Genomic DNA, 13,956 nt, shown 5'->3' with positions numbered 1-13,956 from the left:
CAAGCTCCTGCTCAGCTACTTAAAGACTGAAATCCATAGACCAGCTGAGGGAGGTCAGGACTCTTGAACATCCAGACATGCACTAAGTGCCTGAATACGTTCACAGGAATACAGTGAAGAATCTTTCCTTTTAACTCTGCTTAGTGTATATTTTAAGCTAGCAACAGTTTTATCTATGTGATCAGTATTTTCTTCATTGTTGCAGAAAAGCTGATGCCTGATATTCGCCATCAGTTCTCTCTTCCTCGTACAAGCACTGAGTCAGCTCGATGGCTAGATCCCACTGTCAATACCTGAGGAAAGCTAGCTGATTTCACCTTTCCTTCAGAAAATAAATTAATAGTAAATTCAGTGTCGGTTTCTTATCAGTCAGTATTACGTGGCAAAAAGATAAATGATACCTTAGTTTCCCTTTGTGCAAAATAATTACTGCCCTGTAGGAATGGCTTACAAATCACTACTCAGTTTTCTGAGAGATTTTGAAGTGTGGGCATCTTTCTGCTCACAGTGGGCTGAATGTAAGTCTTTGGAAGAATGTCACAGAATAAAATTCTCTCCAGCCACACAAATTCTGATGATCAAACCCAATAATCTTTATCTTTTAAAAACCTTCCTGTGAAATGTGATAAAATGCTCCATTTAATCTGCTGTTAACACAGACACGTCTGCATGAAATGTTTCCACCAGCTGAAATGGTGTATTTTAATCACAGAAGTGTTCTTCAAAGAGCAATAATCAAGATTCTCACCAAATTCCTGAGTGTTTGAATGAAGCTGATTTTAGTCTGTTATTGTTTTCCTTGTGAATGTTATATATAAAAATGCTTTTGATACATAATACAGCTGTTGAAAGTTTAGTGATCTTTTGGCATGTGTCAATTTAAGCCATTATACCTTGCAGACAGTTCATAACTCCTAGACAAAAGCTAAATACTACTTTATCCAAAGTTCTTAGATGTGGCCATTGCTTGGATCAGAAACTCCCTTGTTTGGTCTAGAGGCAGATCTGAATGGGGTCCGATCCAGCGCAAAACGGTGCTGCCCAGATTCTGAAATCAAATGAACAACAGACTTTGCCTGTAGTGAATAATTAAACAAATGAGCCTAATGTTCCCCGCCTGTGTTGATTTTGGCTTATTAATTGTGTGTGAGATCCCGTGACTCATATTTCACTGCAAAGAGTAACCCCCTTGCTGGCAGTCTGTAGGGCTGCTTCCTGCTTTGTTCTCCACCACTGAGCAAACACACCATTTCTACTGTATTTAGTTTAACACCCCTATATAAGCAGGCTCAGGATTAGACCTTCTGTTTATAAGGCTAGGTTTAAAACAAGTTTGTTTTCTCTACTTAATCCAGATTAATAAGAGATTTGCATTCTGTGTCATTCTTCATTAGCTATAAAGCCCATTAGGATATATTGCTTGCTGTATGACTGTACAGATACTACAACAATACTCTGTTCTCGAGCTCAGCTATAAGGACATTCTTTCTAATTAAGTGCCGTGGATCCTCTAGTTGTTTTAATATCATACCTCTGCTTTGTCAACCTTTTGAATTCAGTTGACTGATTGGCTTTTTCCCTTTAGAGTTACCAGCTGCCTTTAACCTTGCTTTACTTTTAGAAATAGAAGATAGGGCAAGAGTAAAAACTTATAGACCGTGAATCACAATTGCCAGTTTTAGAGGAAAAATTATATCCATATGCTGTTATTAGTCTTGATGTTGCATGACTTTTACATGAATATTTAAGCTTTTGTTCTTTACTTGTGTTTTGTAACAAGGTAATTCTCAGCAGGTTTTTGGAAGGTCCTATTTTTTTCTTTCTAGCTGAACTCTGCTGTCATGGAATCTGACTACAGATCTCCTGCAAACATGATGCTGAGATTGTGCCCTAAGAAAGAAAGACAAATCTATTGCCTTTTTAATACTACAAAATCATATTAAAGTTTGGTTTGTTCTTTTTTGGAAGCAATACGACCATGTCTAGGAAAGTATTCCAAAATGATTTTGACTATTAATACCCAAAAGATTAACTATCTATTAACTTGAAAACCACAGAAGAAAACAGTGGTTCATGTTGCAGGTATGAAAGCCAGTCTCACAGTCGAGGAGAAAAGAAACTGTGTGTTATTAGGAGTTTATAACTTTTGTTCCCCTCCAGATTTTTTTGCAGTACAATCCTTCATGGATTTTGACTGTTGCTTTCGTTTTTGCTACATAGCCAGTTCAAGTTAAGATGAGAAGAGAGAGACAGGAGGGATGTCTGTGATAGCTTAGCCAATTTCTTAATCAAAGAAAATCAGTACTAAGTAAATATCAAGCCTAGTGCCGAGGGCAAAAAAAGGCTGTCACTGATTCTGCAGTTCCAGCTGCTGAACGCCAGAGATTCCATGATCAGTCACTTGGCCGACCCAATACTTTCCCCCAGCGCAACATTCATAATAAAAGCATATTAAATCTGTGCATTGTGGAAGTGTCATACTTCATCACCTGGGTATATCCAGGGATGGCCCAACCACAGCAGCATAAGGCACTGAGTGCAAGTATTGGGGTAGTTGTTACAGCTAATGCAGTACTGAAAATGAGCTGTTTCATGCTGACTGATAGACGTAGCCCATCAGTCTAATTCCTGTGTCCCACAAGGAATTAGGATTCTCCCTACCTTTACCTAGGTCGTGGCTGAACTTCACTGCTGGCTCCCTAACCTTCCATCCAACGGGAAAGCTGTTTGTGATCCTCCTCGGCCATCTGTGCTTCATCCCCAGTCTCACACGTGACTTATTCTAGCTGCAGCCTCATTAACTTTCAATATCCAGTCTAACATTCACTGACTTGGGGGCTCGAAGGGAGAGGTAGGTCAAGGTCATCTTCTGAGTCTTGATTACAGGGTTTTGTAGGAGCTGCCCAGGTCTGTTTGAGCACAGTGGCCTTGAGCAAAAATTCCCTTCACTATTCCTTATCTCAGCATAGATCTACAGGTTATTTGCACTATTCAGCAGTTAGGGGAAAAAACCCTCACAAACTAAAGAAAGTAAATCTAAAAGCTTCTCATATAGATAACATTGAGAAGTACCTTTCTGCAGTGAAGAAATAACAAGCAGAGGGCAGCATGCTGATGCAAATGAGTTTCCAACCAGAGGACATTTTCAATATTAATAATAGAATATTTCGTACAATTACTATTTCCGTGACAAGAGAAGAAAATGCCCTCTGTCCTCCTAAATCAGGTGTGTCCATTTCTGCTCCTTGCCTAAGATGCTGGCAGATGGCAGCTCTGGCGTGAGGACCAGGCCACCAGAATTACACATCATGGGTTTGATTTGGGGGTGCTTTCAGAAGGTGAAAAGGAGGAAACCGTGTCACACTAAAATATAGGCTTTAGTGCCTTCTGACTTAACAGTTCAATTGGTAAGCATGATATGCTGGTATTCAGAGGAGTTTTAGGAATAGCACCAGGTAAGCACACAGCTCCTTCAGGGAGTTCCTTTCTCTTGATTAAAAAAAGCTGTTAAAAATCAGATGTTATTTTCAAAAAGCGAGATCTTTGTGCATATGAAGTGCTCACAGGAGTTAAATTTTGCTATCATTCTTTCCTGTTAGGAGATTAATTTAGGCATCCTACAAACACTTGGCTGATCCTACAATATCAAATATTTATGATCCTACAAACTTTGCTTCTGCATTTTACTTAGAGTCTGACTAGCCCACCAGGATAAAAGACATCTCACATGAATAGAATAGTTCCAAGTTTTGGGCCCAGAACTTATAGAAAACTTTCTAACATCAAGTCCCTGCCCAAGCCAAGAAGGATGATGTGCCACATTCTCCCCTACGTGGGGACTGAAGCTTCTGCTGGAGAAGAGCATAGTGGTTGTGACTATCTGGCACTGCCAATGCCTATAAGGAAACTGTTGAAAAAGTGCAACTGCTTTCCCTCCTAATCTAATACAATTCAAGGAGACAGACAAGCAATCTCCCTGCAGGCTTGTGTTTTTTTTTTTTTTTGTTTTGTTTTCTGTACCACTTAGCAGAAGTCCAAAGGACAGAACTGAAAAGTAATATCAAAAGGCAAACTCCTTAGCTGACTGGTGTCAAGTGGTACAGGTCCAAGGATTAGGCCTGCAAGCTTTAACCAGCACAAAAAGTTTCTATTCATCCTGAATACATAGGGATGCCTTCCTATTTCTTCGAGAAAAGAAAAATGGACATTTACTGAGTTGCAAGTCACAACCTCAGGCAATGACCCAGGTAGAAGATATTTAGATTAGCAAAACAGAAAATAGCTTGCTGGCCCAAAGGCAACAAGATTCTTGTGCCATTCAGCCCTCAATCAGGAGATTTTAACTAAGAGTCCTAGTAAGGAATTATTTTGCAAGTCTTCAAAAAGTCGATGTTCAAAATGGCCACCTGCAACTCGAGAAAGACACTTAATTGCTCCCATAAGCATGGGATATGCAGGAGTTCTGTTTGCCTATGCATGCAAATATTTATGATCAAATTTACAAGCACACTGATGTACACAAGAGAGATGAGGTAAGGCCAGTGATTACAACAAATTATTCAGAAAACTTAAAATATGCAATGTGTTTCTGCTATAAATTGGAAGAAGCAGTATGCATCTGGTACAATGTCTTATTAGGTTGTATAGTAACTGTGCCCATTCCAGGAAAATAACATTATTTTATTCTAAAGAGATAGATGAAACTCCTGCTCCATGTACACTAGGGGCTGGAAAGCCAAAAATTTAATAAATAAAAATATTTGGATGCATGAAGAATGGGATAAAAACTAATACAGAAAACATTACAATGGCTTTATGAAGACAGTTTCTTTTTACTCTTACAATTCTCTGTCCAGTTTTCAACGTTCCACTCCCCAAAATACAAGCCAAACATACAGCATGCTCAGAGATAGACTGAAAAATAACACAGGAATGTAAAACTTCCATTTGAAGAGAGGAAGAAAATACTAGATGTGTTTATTTTATAAAGAAAGTGAATAAAAATGAAGGTGATAAAACTGTTTAAAACAATGAATGATGTAAAAGAACAAGTATTAGTATACATGCAGTTGTATAATAATGTAAGCTTTCAAGAAAACTGAAAATAGGGGAATTCCAAAATGATGAAGAGGAAGGCTTTAAAAAAATCCATATTTAGCCTCTGGAACTTAATACTGTGACATTGTGGTGAGGTAAAATACATGCCCGTATTCAAAAATGGAGGGATTTTTTATGCTAATAAGACCATATGAACTTAGAAAACTACATTAAAGAGGAATATTTCAGACTAAAACTGTTGTGGAATATACAAAATAATCTGCTAAATAGTGTTTATCATTAAAAAGGTATGTACAAATTATCTTGCAATTTCTTGTGATGAAGTCTCTTGCTCTTCACCTTGAGATAGGTGATACTGGTGACTAAGCTTAATATTCTCCATATTTACCTGTCCCCAGAAATTTGTTTATGATCTTGCATTTACAAAAGCAGTAACAAGTAATTTTGCATTGAGGATGTTTATATCAGCATAGGACTTTTTACATCAAAATAAATAATGCTGGATTATCTACAGTCACTTCAATTGTTTATAAAAGTTGATATGAACACTCCCCTGTGTTTTCATCAAACCACAAATATTTATTCTTGGCTCAATCTTAGAATACACTTGTCGGATGTGTATACACTGACTGGGGAAAATACATTTTAAGTAATATCTTAATTAGCAGCTATCTAACCTAAGGTGCAAAAGTCCAACTATGAAGACAAGTTCTAAAGCTGTAGAAGCTCATTTTGTTGACAAAAGGATTGATAAACTGTGAAGCACACTTGCAAGCATTTGTGGTCTTTTTCCATAAATATTTTTCCCCTTGAAACTTCTTTATTTTAACCTTCCTAGTTTCTAGATCAATTTGCATCAAATAAGCATCCACAATGCAAAGTGGATACCTGAAATGAAAAATTATGAACTACTTTTTCTCCTCCAAAGTTTAGTTTAAACAAGTCACCGAGGCAACACTCAGCACTACTTTATAAGATATAAAGTGATGTGATAATTAATCAGTGGGTTAATGCTGTCAGTAACAAAAAAATTAAAGCAAATTTCATATGTTCAGATTCCAAACCAAGATGTTCTGTTTTCCTCAAGAAGAGGTTATTTTTATTTATCTTAGAAACTGCTTTAAAAATAAACTGGGTCTTGGTACTTTTTCAGATGTTCTCATTTATTGTCATGTGCCAGCAAATGGCCACCGCATTGCTGGCTGCTGTCTATTAAATGTCTGTATGGCTTGTGTCCAGTCTGGCATTTGTTTCTATTGAGCTGAAAATGCAGAAAAGGTCATTACAGCTACAGCATGTCTGTAAGCAGGCGGCTTTATCCCTTTTTTATTCTTCTTCTTAGTCCTGTAATGATAGAGACTTTCTGTACAAATGTGTGTGAAACACAAGCTTTTATGTTTAGAAAACAAAATTAAAGCAAGAGCAGTGCCATGAATTACATCTGAAAATATAATTTGCTTGATAAGTAATGTAATCTATGGATGGGAGCATCTTCCCATTTTCCAAGAAAGACTGATTAGTTGAGTTTTATGCTAAGATCTCATACTAGCAAGATACCATTATATTTGATAAAACCAATGTCAGTTTATATCAAAATTTATATATCAAAGAATAAGAAGCAACTTACCAACCATTCTCACTGCTGCTTATGGGTCTTTTTTCAGCTCACATGCTTTTATAATGGAGAAGAAGGACTGTGCTTCATTCTTTATTCCACTGAAAAGAAATTATCAAGTTCTATTGCTGAACCAAAAAATTAGTTTGCATTACACTTTCAGAGACTGACAGGCAGGAAAATACTGAAATTTTTGGGGGGTCCTTAGCAGAATTTGCTGTACTGGGACAGACAATTGGTCCAACATGGTTCACCTTGCTTCTGGAAATCACCTTTGCCTCGTGTCCTCTCTGAAGACATCGTCCAGGAAACGCCTGTTACCACTCTCCTGTTCTCCATTAGTGTACAGCATCAGAGAACAAGGAGAGAAGTAAAGAGAGGCAAGCTCTCTCTACCCTCAAACAAACTTCCAAAAGCGGATCAAATGGCTTTTCAAGTCAGAAGTCAGACTGTGTTCAGATACAGGCTAGTATATTTCCAGTAAATTCAAGTAAGGAATCCATAACAGAAATAGAAAACGCTTGTAGCCAACTCCTCTTGCAATGCTCTAAAAGAGGAAAGTCAGAGCTCACTTCAAGTTCTATTTGCAGTCAGTTCATTAACTTTTTTAAGTTCCAGCAAACTCTGCAGCCTCCCCTCTGCTCCCTAGCAGGTTTTCTTTCTAGTGTTTCTGTGGCCCAGTTCAGCAACCTCTCCATCTGAGCGTGATCTGCAGGCTCTGAGGTCTCTCCTGGGACTCTCACTCTCTGCCTTCCCATACTCTTCAAGCTGTGCAACCTCCTCCCCATCATCCTAATCAGGTGCTTCAAGGAAAGGAGCGATATTAAAATCACCTGGAGGCATTCCTACACCTTTATATTTTTTAGAGGAGGATAATGAAAAATGGACAGAAAATCTATAAAAGACATACCTCACTGATAAAAGGAGAACTTTGATTTAAAGACTGAGTTTTTGTCTGATTTAATGGCCAGCTCTGGAGAATCAGTCACCATTTCAAAAATCATGTGTAGTTACAGCTCTGTAACATTACAAACGGTAAAAGATCCCACAAGCAGAAATAGCTTCTAAGTTATTCTTGTTTGTTCTCATTGACTTACACCTATGTCCTTATATACCTTAGACATGTTTGTGGTCTCATTGATGTCCATGGGCTTGAGAGCTTGAGCAGTTACAGTTAACCGGAATTTGATAAAGCATGGATGGTCCTTGGCTGGAGGTTTGATGTGTAGAGTTAACAGTAGGGAGCATTCTTTTTAGAGTCTGAAAAGGTGGCTCTGCATATGTATATAAACATTTACACAGATGCAGAATAAAATATTTTGAGAATAAATTTTAATTCACAACTTCATATGGTATATGTCCTTTCTTTCTGAGAAAGAATCAGAGCTGAGTAGCAGAGAGGGTTGGTTTCTGCAAGCTCTCCCCCTCACTTGTTGAGGTACTTAAAGTGAATGGATCCAATGGCTTGACGATTTAGGTGAGAGTATCTAATGGTTAAGCGCCATAAATGCTGCCATGGTAAAATTCCAGCACAAAGTTAAAGTCACTCCCAGTGACTTTTTCAGAGTCTCATTGCATGCATTTCCTCCTCTTCTGTGCAGCCTGGTGTTAGCTGTAGAACACCCAACCAGCCTAAGCTAAGGTCACTCTCAGCAGCACTTGTAACTCATAGTGTTCTTAGATGTTTTGGAATCTGGTTGTAGGCAGATTGGCAGAATTAGACAGCCAACAGCAGTGGTTACTTTTGACTTCATCTCCATTTTGTCTGCTAACATTCCAACCATAAAATGGGGGCAAAATGACCTCTTCCCTGCAGAGGACGTTGTGATTATAAATTAATAGATAGTTGCAAAGCAATCATCTGATATAGTACTGAGCACTGGAGCAAATCTCTTGAGGAAATTAGTTCTGTCATCAGAACAGGGTTCAAGTAGCGTGCAATGGATATGGCAGGAGGCCTTGAGCATTAAATGGTGAAGGTGAAGTAAAATACCTGTGTGCATGAATTAAGTCCCCTTGCCTGTGTGCTGAAAGAGACAGGAGTCTTGTAAGAGACCACAAGTGTATTTGTGTAACCAAAGACTGTATTAAATGGCATTGAGCAGCATGCACATCATAGAAATCTCACTTTTCAGCCCTTTCAACAGGAGTTATATCTTTAAGACCTTTCCACCTTAGGTGAAGACCTTGCAGAGAAGTAGGTGACCTATAGGATCACCGTCAGAACATCAAACATTATTTCCTAGGGTGGTATCATCCATGGATCATACCAAACCAGGGCTTGGTTTTTACAGATCTGTGCAGCATCTTTGAACGTTGAGTGATTTTGGAATCGTGAACCTTGAGCTCATCTTCACCACCAAACTGCAGTATTAGCCAGTGTTAATAGCATATAGTATTACTTCATATAAAGTATTAGCCAGCAACCACAGACGAATAATTTTCAGTACAACTCAACAGAATTGGAATGCATGATTATGTAATTCAAGCTTAATGAAGACACTGACAGTCTTTGGGACCATTGTAAGTCCTTAGCTACAAAAAAGAAGTTTTTGTTAAGGTGGGCTTTTCTGTGGATGTATTCTGTTATCCAGTCATATGACACCCAGTTCAGGTTCTATTGCAATCAGTAAAAAAACACTTCTATAAAAAAAAAATCATATAAGAATTGTATCCTTGATCTGTCAGCTCCTCAGTTTCCCCATCTGAAGGGCAGGAATAAGCAGGCAACATTTAGTGGTAGCTGAGCACTTTGAGATCCTTGGATGAATGAGGCCAAAATCTACAGTATTATTTTTGGTCTTGTGACAGACTGGATTTCACTTACACACCATTATTTTGAGAAGTGTGTTAGGTTATTTGCCTGTCCATGCTAACAATGATAATAAATCGCTCTCCACACTTCACTAAGAGAACAAAGCAGTATCTACAGATTATAGTGTGGATAAGGCAGAAATACTGTTCCCATCACTACAGTAAAGGATCTGTCAGCACTTTCATTACTGTACTTTAATTCCAGTGGTTCGCAAGCCCATTTTGATTACCATTACCAAATAGACTGTTATTTTTCAGCTTTATTAAGGTTAAGTGAATAAATCATGGAAGTTAAAATTGCTTTTGTTCTCCCATAACTAAAATTGGCTTCAAGTTCAAAAAATGAAATTTGGAAAGCAATTCAATTTGTCTGACAGGGAGAGATAAAGCCAAAGGACTGGCCACTTCATATACTGTAATCTCACAATCATGTGTCTAGATCTGTATTGACGTGATGATACACCAGAAAAAATAATACTCCTATGGAGCTATGCCAATTGCTCTGATACCTAGTATCATTTTTTAAAACTGCTTAAATGCACATTTACGTTGTGTCTGGGTGGTCCTTGGGTTAAAAAATATGCTTTCAATAACTTTCCCTCAAATATATATTTTTTATTTTTAATAAAAAAGAGGAAATTAAAGACAAAAAAACCCATGTTATTTTAACATTGAGGTTTCAACAATAATGAAATTCAAATTTAAACTTGACACACCATCTTAACTCATTCAACAATGTATTTCTAAGAAATGCCAATAATGGGATGAGTTAAGATGAATAAATCAGCCCTAAATGAAACCTCCTAAGTTATGTTTCATTCCTGAAAAATGTGTGCACACATTTTCCCCTTATGATTTTGTGAAAGGAACTTGGGAGCTTGAAACTGGACTTTACTTGATAATATGCAGGCTGTGTTTTCATGGAAAGGGCATGTGGGATAGACTCAGGGACTCCAAGGTCAGCAAGCAACACAGCCCATCTCAGTTGTCACCTCCAGGAATGGGACTCACTAGTCCATGATACCACTGAAGGCAGAAGAAACACAGCCTGGACTGTGCTGAGGATTCTTCGGAGCTCCTGAATGCTGTTTTCATTCAGCATGACTGAGGAAAATGCTCTCACTCTCTGAGAAGGCCTTACCTTCCATAATGAGAAATGGGGTGAGGCGACCACATCTGCTGTTCTTGTCGTGCCTCTGTCCTTCCAGATGCAATGCCCATGGTGCTTCATGCCTTGTACTCCTGACAGGCAGCGTCTGGCTGTTCATTTGAATTTGACTGTGTGTTAAGGTAATTTAAAAGCCATCTCATGCTCTTTTGAAAGGTTGTAGTGGAACAGTGAGAAGTAAAGTTGCCTGCTCACCTTCATTTAGCTGCTGCACTGAATAAGCAAAACCTTGTGAGAGGAGAGAGGAGATAGGAGAGAAGAGAGATGACAGAGGAGAGCGGAGAGAGGGGAGAGCGCTATCCTTCAGTCTGCAAAGCAGATAGAGCGTGAGGGAAGGACTTTTCAAAGGACAAAGTACAGCTTTGCAGCGGAAGCATAAAGTGGTGACTGGAAGAGGAGGCTATACACTGCCCTGGCTCAGGCTGATGGAAAGAGACTGCAGATTCAGAAGGCCTCTGAAGAGTATGTAGAAGAGCGGCAAACCATTCAAATGCTGAATTTAGGTGTGTGTCTCTCCCTCTACACTCACACTCACAGACTTTGTAATGTTATTCTGCTTTATCCAGCAGATGTTTTCTCTTTCTACCTGTATTAATTGAATTCAAATTCAAATAAAATCCAGATTCTGAAATTCATTGGTTTATAGTGCTTTGGGGATGTTTACAATTAAGAAAAATTATAAGAAAGTGTGTGTGTGTGTGTGTGTGTGTGTATGGGAAGTATAGGAAAGCATAGGAAAAGGATGCACCTCAAAGCCCTGGCTAACTCAGAATCCTTTCATTGCTGTAATGCTCTATTTTCCTTCCTTCCTGGTCGTAAAATATATCTCCATCAGTCACCTTGTATTTGGAAATCCAGTTGAAGAGCATAACATACAAGGTTCCTTATGGGATTTAGAGTCGGTGGCTAGATGTTGAGCCTTAGGTTATCTGATCTCCATTGGCTGATCCTTCATTTTCATTTTCCATTATTGGAGGAAAGATAATGTGATGCTGTCCCATATAAAATCCTGGCTTCCATAATTTATTTAAAACTGCCCTCCAAGTATTAATGCCTCTGCAATGAGACAAGTGCCATTTATTAATTTAGCAAAAGTCAGGATTAATCCTGACTATTAATGAATAGCAAGAATAACAATCTTATACCACTTCATGTCAATAATTGGTTAGCAGAAAATGCCACCTCATATTAATCATTGATTAGCAGAAAATGCAACCTCATATTAATAATTAATTAGCAGCAAATGTAATTTTTTTTTACAAAAATGGAATTTAAATGATAATTCAGTAAATCATGTTTTATAAACCCAAAATATCCTTTTTAATTTAACTTCACATTGTGACAAAAATACACAACATAAATAAGCAGACATAAATACACAACATAAATAAGCAATACTGTTTTCTCTAGAAACGAAATTGTTGGTACTAAAGGAAATGCAAAAATATATTTCTTTGTAAAATACGAATTTTGTAAAATAGGAATTTTAAAAATCAAAACCAGGACTTCACCATATATAACTTCTCTTTTCTGAAAATATGCATAACTGCTTGCAAAACCAAACCATGAAAAGTTAGTCCCAAGAAGAACAGAAACAGAAGGACAGACCACATGTGGACAGAAATCCCCTTTTGTGTCAGTGCTGACAAATACTCCCAAACCAGTAATAATTCTGGGAGGAAATTGTTACTTCATGCAAACACTATGATCTAGACGTCATGCCTTCTTGCCTAAGACATTTCTGTGATAAATCCTGCAGTTCTCACCATGCTACAGGTCTTGCCCCACAGCCCTCTCCGTGAAGGAAGAAAGGATAGGTTGTTATGAGCCATGTCTGTAAAGTACGGTGCATCCTCTTGGGTAGATGCTCAGCCTATGCAAATGCAGCCATTCCCCCAGGACAGGGAGCCCCTTTGTTCTCTGTATTTCACCCATAACTTATTTCATGGCCCTTCTCCTGAGGTCCACACCCCCAAGAGTGAAGACCCGAGTGTGTGTATCCTCGATTCCCACCAATGAGGCTGCAATCTGGGTAACATGTATAGATGCACCTTGAAGAGCTCACCACTCTGCTCTGTGCCTACCCAGGTGCTTGGCACTTTGTCCCCACATTCCCCTGGGATGAGGAAGGAAGGAGAAGGCCTAAGGAAAGAGGAGAGCCCACACGCAAAGCCAGGCAGGACCTGGTGTGTCTCCTGTCCAGGGTGGGGAGTCTGCCCAGGCCCTATGCTCTGGAAAACCAAACGAACCCCGAGTATATACAACCCTAATGGCAGAGAGGGTTTTGTACAAATACAGATAAACACACCCAACAACCTTATATCGAATACCCTGGTTTCAGGTCACAGAATCACAGACTCACAGAGTATTTGTAGTTGGAAGGGACCCACAAGGACCATTGAGTATAATCATTAAGTGAATGGCCTGAACAGGATCGAACCCACATCAGCATCATCATGGCTAGGCTTCGGGAACGAAGATTTGGGATTGAACCCACGACCTTGGTGTTATTAGAAACAGGTTCTAACCAAGTGAGCTAATCTCAAACTTTTTTTTTTCTTTCTAAAGCGGGTATTATTTAAGGCTTCCCTTTAGAAAGGGGTAAATATTACTCTAAAGATTTGGGACATTTGGGATGTTCGTGACAGGAAGACTGAGCTCAGTACACGCGCATTCTTGCCGGCAGTCAAGGGTGAGTCGCTCCCGCTCCTCTGATGCGGCTGGAAAGTCTGGCGGCTCCGCTCCCCCTTTGTCTCTCGCTGCCTCTCTATCCGTTCCCCCTGGGCCTGGGCCGGCGGAGGCGGGGGATATCCCGGGCGGACTCTCCTTCCCGCCCGGCGGGGAGGTCTCCTCGGGTCGGGGGCGGCGCCGCCGTTGGCCGCGCGGGGGCGCTGGCGGCCGCCCCGTTCCCGGCGTTGCTCTGGGCTGCCCGTGCCGGCCGCGGCATTCCCGCTGCTCGCTCGGCGCGCAGCGGCCGGGAATGGGCGAGCTGCTGCTGCTGCTCTGCCCGCGCCCCGCGGCTCCGGCGTCGCCTCCTGCTTTCTCGGCCTGAAGCGCTCCTGCACTCGTGGATCCCGGCGGGGAAGGGGCCATGGGCCGCCTCCCCGAGGCGCGGCGGCTGTGAGGCGGCCGGCGTTCGCTCGGGGAGCCGGGGGAAGGCTGCCGGCTGCCGGCCAGCCCGCGCCGGGGAGGGGAGTGCCGCTCGCAGGCGGCGGCGGGCGCGCAGGCAGCACCTCGGTGCCGGTGACTTGGGGGTGCCGCTGCCCGCCCGCGCCCGGCCGCGGCGGTGCATGGATGCGCC

General features: G+C 40.4%; 1 long non-coding RNA gene across 1 annotated transcript in view; it reads right to left on the bottom strand.

The window, feature by feature from the left end:
• LOC135416922 (uncharacterized) overlaps window positions 1-2,822 on the bottom strand; it is a 37,028-nt gene extending 34,206 nt beyond the window's left edge. The window contains exon 1 of the long non-coding RNA XR_010431813.1: window positions 2,662-2,822. This is a non-coding gene — a long non-coding RNA (uncharacterized LOC135416922). The remainder of the gene's footprint in view (window positions 1-2,661) is intronic.
• Between the last annotated feature and the right edge of the window lie 11,134 nt (window positions 2,823-13,956).

The sequence above is a fragment of the Pseudopipra pipra genome, chromosome 1, assembly GCF_036250125.1.
Source record: "Pseudopipra pipra isolate bDixPip1 chromosome 1, bDixPip1.hap1, whole genome shotgun sequence".
NCBI classification, from domain to species: domain Eukaryota; kingdom Metazoa; phylum Chordata; class Aves; order Passeriformes; family Pipridae; genus Pseudopipra; species Pseudopipra pipra.
This window is presented reverse-complemented; position numbering and strand designations above follow the sequence as displayed.